Source organism: Humulus lupulus, chromosome 2, assembly GCF_963169125.1.
Source record: "Humulus lupulus chromosome 2, drHumLupu1.1, whole genome shotgun sequence".
In the NCBI taxonomy this organism is placed as follows: Eukaryota; Viridiplantae; Streptophyta; class Magnoliopsida; order Rosales; family Cannabaceae; genus Humulus; species Humulus lupulus.
In genome coordinates this window covers 232542858-232552175 of record NC_084794.1, presented here as the reverse complement: position 1 = coordinate 232552175, position 9318 = coordinate 232542858, and positions in this window count along the sequence as shown.

Here is a 9318-nt window from a genome sequence, read left to right as displayed (position 1 = left end):
TCCCGCTGCTTCAAGTCAACCCCCCGTAGATCCAGTCCAAGAAAAGGTTGAACAGTTAGAAAGAGCATTCAGGCTCTTACAAAATGAATGAGGTCGAGAACAGGATGAAGAGTTTGGTGAAGAGCTCGAGCCCTTTGCCCCGCATATTTCTAGCACCCTGTTTCCTCAGGGATTCAGAATTCCTCATGTCCCACCATTTGATGGGAATTCGGATCCATACAGTCATTTAAGCACGTTCAACACAATCATGCGAGCCAGTAATGTGGGCTACGAGCTCAGATGCATGTTGTTCCCAGCCTTGCTCACGAGACCAGCAAAGAACTGGTTTGAGAAGTATAAGAGACATTTGATTACTTCTTGGGATCAATGATCAAGAGATTTCAAGAAGCAATTCAAGGCCATGGTCGGCATTAGACCCGAGGCATCTGCCTTGACCAATGTCCGACAATAGCTGAATGAAACACTAAAAAGTTACCTCACGAGGATTAATTTGGAAGTTGCCTGAGCTCGTGACGTCGATGGCAGTGGCCATTTAATGGCTAACTGAGCCAAAGTAATGCCTGGAAGTCCTCTCTGGGAGGATATGCAGAGGAAGCCCGTAAGGTCCTTAACCGAGTTTAATCGACGAGCTCAGAGGTTTGTTAATGTAGAAGAGGCGAGGTCAGCACTGAATATGACCTCTCAGCCCATAACTACAACAACAAACGTAAACTCTGCCTCAACCTCGGCGGATCCTACGACCTCAAAACCCCCTGGGGACAACCCTTCTAAAAGGAATAATGAAGGGAATAATCCTGAGGCGGAAGGGGGAAAGAAGAAGAAAGGAGAAATATATTTCTTCCTATACAAATTGCATACCAAGCTCAATGAATCTCGGGAGAATATCTACCTGGCTAATGAAAACTAGGTCCCTTTTAGACGGCCCATCCCCATGAGGAATGAAAAGGCAAAAAGAGACTCCAGCAAGTACTGCAGATTCCATAGAGATATCAGACATACAACCGATGAATGTAGGCAATTAAAAGATGAGATCAAAGGCTTGATCTCGAGAGGATATTTCAGGCAATATGTTAGGAACCAAAACCCCAATCAGGCTTCCACCAGCCAGAGGGCAGCAATAGCACCACCTGCCCAGAATAACAACTCCTGAGCAAGGGAGGACAAAGGACCCCCTCTGATTGATGGAGAAGATGTCATAACCATTTCGGGGGGACCACATATTGCAAGATCGGGCAGGAACGCCCAGAAACAATATGTGAATGAGCTGAAAATTGGTGACGGGTCTCCCTACGAACCCAGAGCTCCAATGCAGCAAAGGGTTGAATCTCAACCCATAACTTTTACTGAGGATGATGCATCTCATGTACAGTTTCCTCACAACGACCCCCTGGTCATCACCCTTCAGCTCACAAACAAAAGGGTACATCGAGTCCTGGTTGATAACGGGAGCTTAGTAAATATCCTCTACAAGGACACCTTAGAAAAGATGGGACTCACACTTCGCGACCTAAAGGCCTGTGCAACGATGTTGTACGACTTTTCAAGGGAAGGGATTGCATGTATGGGATCCATCGAACTCCCCGTAACCTTGTGAGACTTCCCAATCTCGACAATCAAGATGATGGAATTTGTAGTAGTGGATCTTCCATCGGCCTACAACGTACTACTCGGGAGACCTGCCCTAGTAGGGCTGGGGGCAATTTCATCTGTAAGGCATCTGGCCATCAAGTTCTCAACTTCTAGTGACATCAGGACTCTGAAAGGGGACCAGCTCGCAGGGAGGGAATGCTATAGCATTTCCGTTAGAGGAAAGAAGCAGACAAGTGCACAAACACTTGTCGTAATTCAGAATAAGGATGGGACAGTCTACGAAATAGACGAAGAGATCGATCCAAGAATAGAAGAGAGGGCTGATCTCGAGCCGCTAAAAGAGCTCGAAGAGATTAAGCTCGAAGAGGTCGATCCCCCAAAAACTGTAAAGGTAGGGAAAAACATGTCGGAGGAAACAAAGTAGCAATTAATCTGCTTCTTGAGGAAGAACCAAGATGTCTTCGCATGGTCGCATTCATACATGGTGGGGATAAGCCCGAATGTGATAAGCCATGCCCTTAACATCGACAAGAGCTTCCTCCCGAAGCAACAAAAACGAAGACTCCTGGACGATGACATGAAGAAAGCCCTAAAGAAAGAGTTTGATAGGTTAAAGGTGAATCGATTCATACGAGACGCCTTCTACCCTGATTGGATCACCAACCCGGTGCTAGTTCCAAAACCTAATGGAACATGGTGGACATGTATCGATTACTCGAACCTCAATAAAGCATGTCCTAAGGATTGCTTTCCCCTACCTTGGATCGACCAGCTCGTAGATGCCACAGCCGGCATGGACTTATATCGTTCATGGACGCTTACTCTAGATATAATCAGATTGCCATGCATGCCCCGAATCAAGAGCATATGAGTTTTGTGACAGACAAAGGACTTTACTACTACAATGTCATGTTGTTCGGTATCAAGAATGCTAGAGCCACATACCAATAGCTCGTAAACATGATGTTCTCTGAGCAGATAGGTAATAACATGAAAGTTTATGTTGATGATATGTTGGTTAAATCTAAACATAACAATAACCATGTGGACGACCTCGAAGAATGCTTCGCCGTGATACGGAAGTACAACATGAAGCTTAACCCCCAGAAATGCTCTTTTGAAGTATCGTCGGGGAAGTTCTTGGGTTTCATTGTGAACGCACGGGGAATAGAGTCTAATCCTGACAAGATCCAAGTGTTAATTAACATGCCCTCACCTCAAAAGCATAAAGATGTCCAGAAATTGACTGGAAAGATGGTGACATTGAGTAGGTTTATCTCGAAATCTACAAATCGCTGTCTTCCATTCTTCAACCTTTTGAGAGGAAGCAAAAAATTCGAGTGGACAGAGGAATGCGAGATAGCATTTCAGGAGCTCAAGAAGCACCTAGCAGAGCCTCCTATCTTGTTGAAACATATCACAGGAGAAATTTTGTACCTATATCTCGCTACAACCGAGCACGCCATCAGCGACGTGCACGTCCGAGAAGACTAGAAGGTACAAAAGCCAGTATACTATGTCAACAAAAGGTTGCTGGGGGCAGAATCGAGATACCCCTTAATGGAGAAATTGGCTCTTAGCCTAATTCACTCGTCTCGAAAGCTCTGACCTTACTTTCAAGCACACCCCATCCATGTGCTCACTCACCAACCACTACGACAAGTCTTATCAAAGCCATAATCCTCGGGTCGATTATTAAAATGGGTTGTTGAGCTCGGACAATTCGAGATCACTTATCATCCAAGGACAACCATAAGAGGACAGGCCTTGGCAGACTTCATAGTGGAATGTATTGGATGTTAGGAAAAAATAGATTGCCTCAATGAAAATGGGTAAGAATATTACAACTCTATGCAATAATATTACAAATAAATATAGATTGATTAAATAAGGTTACAACTCTATAACTGAAAATTACAAATAAACAAAGAAAAGGAAGAAGATAATGAAGAAGAAGAGAATAGTGAGAATACAACTCTAAGCAAAAGATTACAAGTAAAATAAAGTGTTTGGACCAAAGCACCAACCTAAGCAACCTAAGTGAAGAGGGTTGGGGATCACCAACTTGAACAAGGTTTAAAACTTTTGTCCAAAAGCTTATTTCCCTTAACTCAAGCACTAAGGGATCTCTCTCAGATATTGGAAATGCTTTCTAGAATTATCAAGCCTCAAGGTATTTCTAGCCAAGTGCTCTAATGGATAGAAATGTTTTGTCTTTCAAGTGAGTTATAGGCTCCTATTTATAGAGTTTAGAGACACCCTTTGAATTTCAAATTCCACCAACCCCCATGGCTGTTACCAATGTTTAATTGGATTAATATGGAATTAAAAATGGGATTTGGGAGTTATTTGGGTTTTTTGAGCCGTTAAACAAAGATTGAAAAAAATGGTTAGTTTTGGCCTGTGGCCGCGGCCAGAGACATTAGTGGCCGCGGCCACTACTCTCTATCCCATTGGCCGCGGCCAGCAACATTCAGTGGCCGTGGCCACTGACCATTTTCAGCACTTAAAAATTTGTTGTTTTTCCAAACGGTTCCAAACCCTCCCAAATGATTTTGTAACTCCCAAAACACATTATTGGGGTTAAAATCATATCTCTAACAGCCATTTCACATATGGCTTTATGAAATTCATCTCAATATTGTGTAACACCAAATTTATACAATAAAGGGTAATATTTGGAGGTTACAAATTTGTAACACCAAATATGTTACATTATTTGGATATATCTCATATATCTAAATATTGTAACTCTCTATTATATGTTATAATATGTGATACTCTTTGTCACATTTATTTAATCTAAAACATTATATTATAAAATAATATAACACTGGAATGACTGACGATGAAGTTATAACCCCAGCCCGCAAGCTGTGGAAACTTTATGTCGATGGGTCTTCCAACGAAAATGGATCGGGGGAAGGAATCATATTGATCACTCCAACTGGAAGCCGATTTCACTCCGCCTTGAGATTTAACTTCGAAGCATCTAACAATGAGGCTGAATACGAAGCTCTACTGGCAGGAGTTCGAATAGCCAAGGAACTCAAGGCTAAGGCGATACATTGCTACAATGACTCGCAGTTGGTGGTCAACCAAATTTTAGGGGAATACCAGGCTCGTGGAACAAAAATGGCTGCATATTTAGAAAAAGCAAAAGTAGCTCTCAAAAATTTCGAGTTCTACACAATAGAGTAGGTCCCCCGAGAACAAAATTCGAATGTAAATGCCCTAGCCAGTCTTGCCACATCCACCGAGGTCGACGAGCTGAATGTTGTACCAATCGAGCATCTGTTGACACCTAGTATAAGTGAACCTGAACAGGGAGATGTCTGCATGATTAACATCGAGCCAACCTGGATGACCCTAATAGTTGAGTACCTTGAAATCGGAACTCTCCCATCAGAATGGAACAAGGCTCAAAAACGGTTGTATCAGATCCCCAGATACACTATTGTGGAAGGAAGGCTATAGCGGAGAGGATACTCTATGCCATTACTCTGATGTGTGACTCCACCTGAGGGTAAGAAGATCCTAGAAGAGATACATGAAGGATTATGTGGGGACCACACTGGGGGGCATAGCTTATCAAAGAAAATTATACACCAAGGATACTTCTGGCCCACTATCAAAGCAGACTCATTTGATTACGTCAAGAGATGCGATAAGTGTCAAAGGTTCGCTGCAATCCCATGAGCTCCACCTTCCGAGTTAAATATGATGACCTCCCCATGGCCATTTTCGATATGTGGAATTGACCTCATAAGCTCATTACCAACTGGCAAAGGTGGAGTTAAGTACGCAATAGTCGCGGTAGATTATTTTACAAAGTGGACCGAGGCTGAACCTCTGGCAACAATTACCTCAAAGAAAGTCTTGGACTTTGTGGTAAAAATATAATCTGCCGATATGGAATGCCAAGGAATATAGTATCAGATAATGGTACTCAGTTCGACAGTGAACTGTTTACCAATTTTTGTGAGAAAAATGGAATAATAAAGAGCTTCTCCTCTGTGGCCCATCCCCAAGCAAATGGACAAGTAGAAGCTGTGAATAAAACCTTGAAGAGCTCTATGAAAGAAATTGGAAGAAGCTAAGGGAAAATGGCCCGAGGAATTGCCCCAAGTCTTGTGGGCATATCGGACCATAGCTCGTACTTCAATAGGACATACCCCTTTTTCTCTGGCATATGGATGTGAGGCTATGTTACCAATCGAGGTAGAAATACCCACTATTTGTAGCCACGCTTATGACCAAGCCTCGAACCAATCCCAGCTTGAAGTAAGTCTGGACCTGATCGAAGAAAGACGGGACGAAGCTTAGCTAACAAATGCAGCGTATCAGCAGCGAGCTACCCGATACTTCAATAAAAGGGTTCAAGACAGGAATTTTGGCTTGGGAGACTTGGTACTAAGGCGTGTTTTCCTAGCTACAAGAGACCCAGTCGTTGGCGTGCTCGGGCCCAATTGAGAAGGACCTTACCAAATCGAGTCAGTTATTCGACCTGGCGTCTACAAATTGGCAAGATTAAATGGAGAGTTGGTACCGCAAGCATGGAATGGCGAACATCTGCGACCTTACTATCAATAGTGTAAGAATGATGTCTCCTGTAACCATGCTTGCTTATCTTTACGATGTTTCTGTTAATAAATTGTTCAATTCTGAACAAAGTTCATTTTCGTTTCAATATGTTGTATTTTTTACTAACTCTCTTAATTTAATAACCTATGGTCACACTCATAGGTATTAAGGGGGCATCAATGGTATATATACCGTAAGCTTGAAAAAATAAATAGCATACACGAAAATAAGCAAACGTCTAGATCGTTAACCAAATTATTAAAAAATAAAAGTGTTTGGATATAACCAAATACGCGAGCTAAGATAGTTTGGACACAACCAAATTATTAAAAAATAAAAGTGTTTGGATATAACCAAATACGCGAGCTAAGATAGTTTGGACACAACCAAATTATTAAAAAATAAAAGTGCTTGGATATAACCAAATACGCGAGCTAAGATAGTTTGGACACAACCAAATTATTAAAAAATAAAAGTGTTTGGATATAACCAAATACGCGAGCTAAGATAGTTTGGACATAACCAAATTATAAAAATATTGGATGAAGTGTTTGGATATAACCAAATACGCGAGCTAAGATAATTTGGATATAACCAATTATGATCTAGATATAACTAGATCGAAAATATATAAGTGTATGGATTACAAACCAAACACGACCTAAATAGGTTTGGAACAAACCAGCTAAAACTAATCGACAGAAAGATAGGATATAGATAAACCCACCTCAAATTAAGTCAAGATCGAGGCTGGAATATCTTGCAAAAAGATAGTTTTGACCTCATAACCTCGGGGAGCTACCCGAGGATGAGGAAAAGTAACTAGAAAAGCAGGATATAACTAAACTACCCACCTTACACGCCATAAAAGTACTTTCTACTGCATGGTAAAAGTAAGTTCCCGACCTTGACAAATAACGAGATCGAACACAGATACATCGAGTAAACTGTGCATGAATGTATTGAAACTTGAAGCTTAAATCCACCATGTGTTTGTATAAATAAAAAAACATAAGGACAAACTTTTAATATAAATTGCTGAAAATATTTCGATTTAAGAGATGTAAAGCAAAAATATTAAAGTAAAGTCAAATATGGTATTGTACATATCATAAGAAAATAGCTCTTTTACGAGCCATGAATTGTCTTAGCCCCAAGGGCATAAAAAGCGGGAAAAAAATAAAAACTATTGCAAAAGTATCAAAGGGACGTAGCCTAGGATCGAGATTCAAGAGGAAGGAGCACCCCCCTTAGCCTTCTCAGCATCCTCCTTAGCCTTTTCGGCATCCTCCTTGGCCTTTTCTGCATCCTCCCAAGCAGCCTCATCCACATCAAGCCAAGCTTTCCATTTGGCCACAAGCTCCTCTTCAAAAGAGCCTAGGAAGCTGGTATCGAGATCGGCGTTGCTGGCCCAAATTCTGTAAATGGCCAGGTCAACCGCCCGACCCTTCCTCTCCTTGAACTCTTCGAGAAGACGAGCTTTTTCGCCCTCCATTGTCTCAAAGGTGGCCTTCTTCTCCTCCTCAACCTTGGCATGATCTTCTCAAGCTCCTTGAGCCTGGCATTCAGCTTCTCAAGCTTTGCTATCATGGCCTTCATCTGCTCAGCCTCAACCTCCAGCTTTGATTTTGCGACCTTGAACTCGTCTGCGAGCTTGAGCTGGAGATCCTTCGCTCTTGAGCGTAGGACATGCTCGAGTGGACCTCGTTGTTCAGATTATAATTTAGTTGAGCAAATGCAGTAAGAGACTAACACACAAACAAAACAAGTTAGAACATACACTAAGCTCAACTGCAACAAATAATAAGGTGAGAGAGGTTACCGCAGCAGCGAGCTCGACAATATTGTCATAAAGGGTGTTGCAGTCCTGAGCATTGACCAAAAACTGCCACTGGGGAGCCTCAAAATTACTGATACTTTAGCCAACCCGAGACAGGACGTCCAAGCCCAGGGTAGCCCCATGGGCCCCAGCAGCCTTATCGACAACATACTCATCAACGTGAGTAGAAATCGACAATAGGCGCCCCTTCATCACCGACTTCTTAGGAGGTGGGTCGAGCGTTTGTAGGATCTTGATGGCAGGAGGTAGAAGAGAAACGTCTGTTGTGGAAGGATCAACTTGGGAAGTAGGATCTGCTACCGGGCTCAGAACAGTAGGAGCTGGGGGAGGAGTCTTCTCGGTACTCTTAGGGACCTTAGCAGGCCGACTAGACCTCTGTGAGATCAGAGTCCATAGTACCTATGCAACCAAATCACCACATTATAAAAATTTCAGGAAGCAAAAAGTTAGCATAATGCATACAGATTAAGGAATCAAAGTCAAGTGACAAGGGACCTAACTGGAACTCTCCCCCGAGCTCATGCTCGGCGACCAAGAGATTCCCCTATCTTCAGAGGAGGCTAGGGGAGTCCCTTCCCTATATGTGGAAGTCAGCCTCGAAAGGTCCTTATAATCGTTTGTCCCATATTGTACGGCTACTCCATCCCAAACCTCATTCAGACTATACATCGTATCGTATTTCCCTAACCAACTATCGAACCACGCCAACAAGTGTGACGAAACCCGACACCAAATATGGAACAGCCACCAAGAACACACGAGATTGGAATGGAACCGCGACCCAATGCTTAGCCAAGCACGAACCTTGGTATGAGGAAGACGCCACAAACAGGGATGGAATCCGTTTGATAAGTCAGGATGAACGCCACAAGGAATCTCCTTGATAAGTTCAAAAGTTTCTTCAAGAACTCAAGAAGAAATAAACTCACAATTTCATTCAACATAATCTGATTTTTTTCCAAATGTTTTCAAGGCCTTATATAGCCGAAAATTACATCAATACAAGCCCATTTGTCTTCCTAAAAACCGAAATATTAAAGACAAGCCTTTTGTCTTCCTAATGAAACCGAAAAATAAAGACAACCCTTTGTCTTCCTAATGAAAACTGAAATTTAAAGACAACCCTTTGTCTTCCTAATAAAATCCGAAAATTAAAGACAAAAAGGACTCTTGGACTCACACAAGTCAAGTGTTTGACTTTTCACAAAATAAACAAAGACTAAAAAACGTGATTAAAAATAAAAAGACTCATTACAATAAGCTAAATATTGATCAAGCTCCTAAACTGGTGTCCTCATCATTCC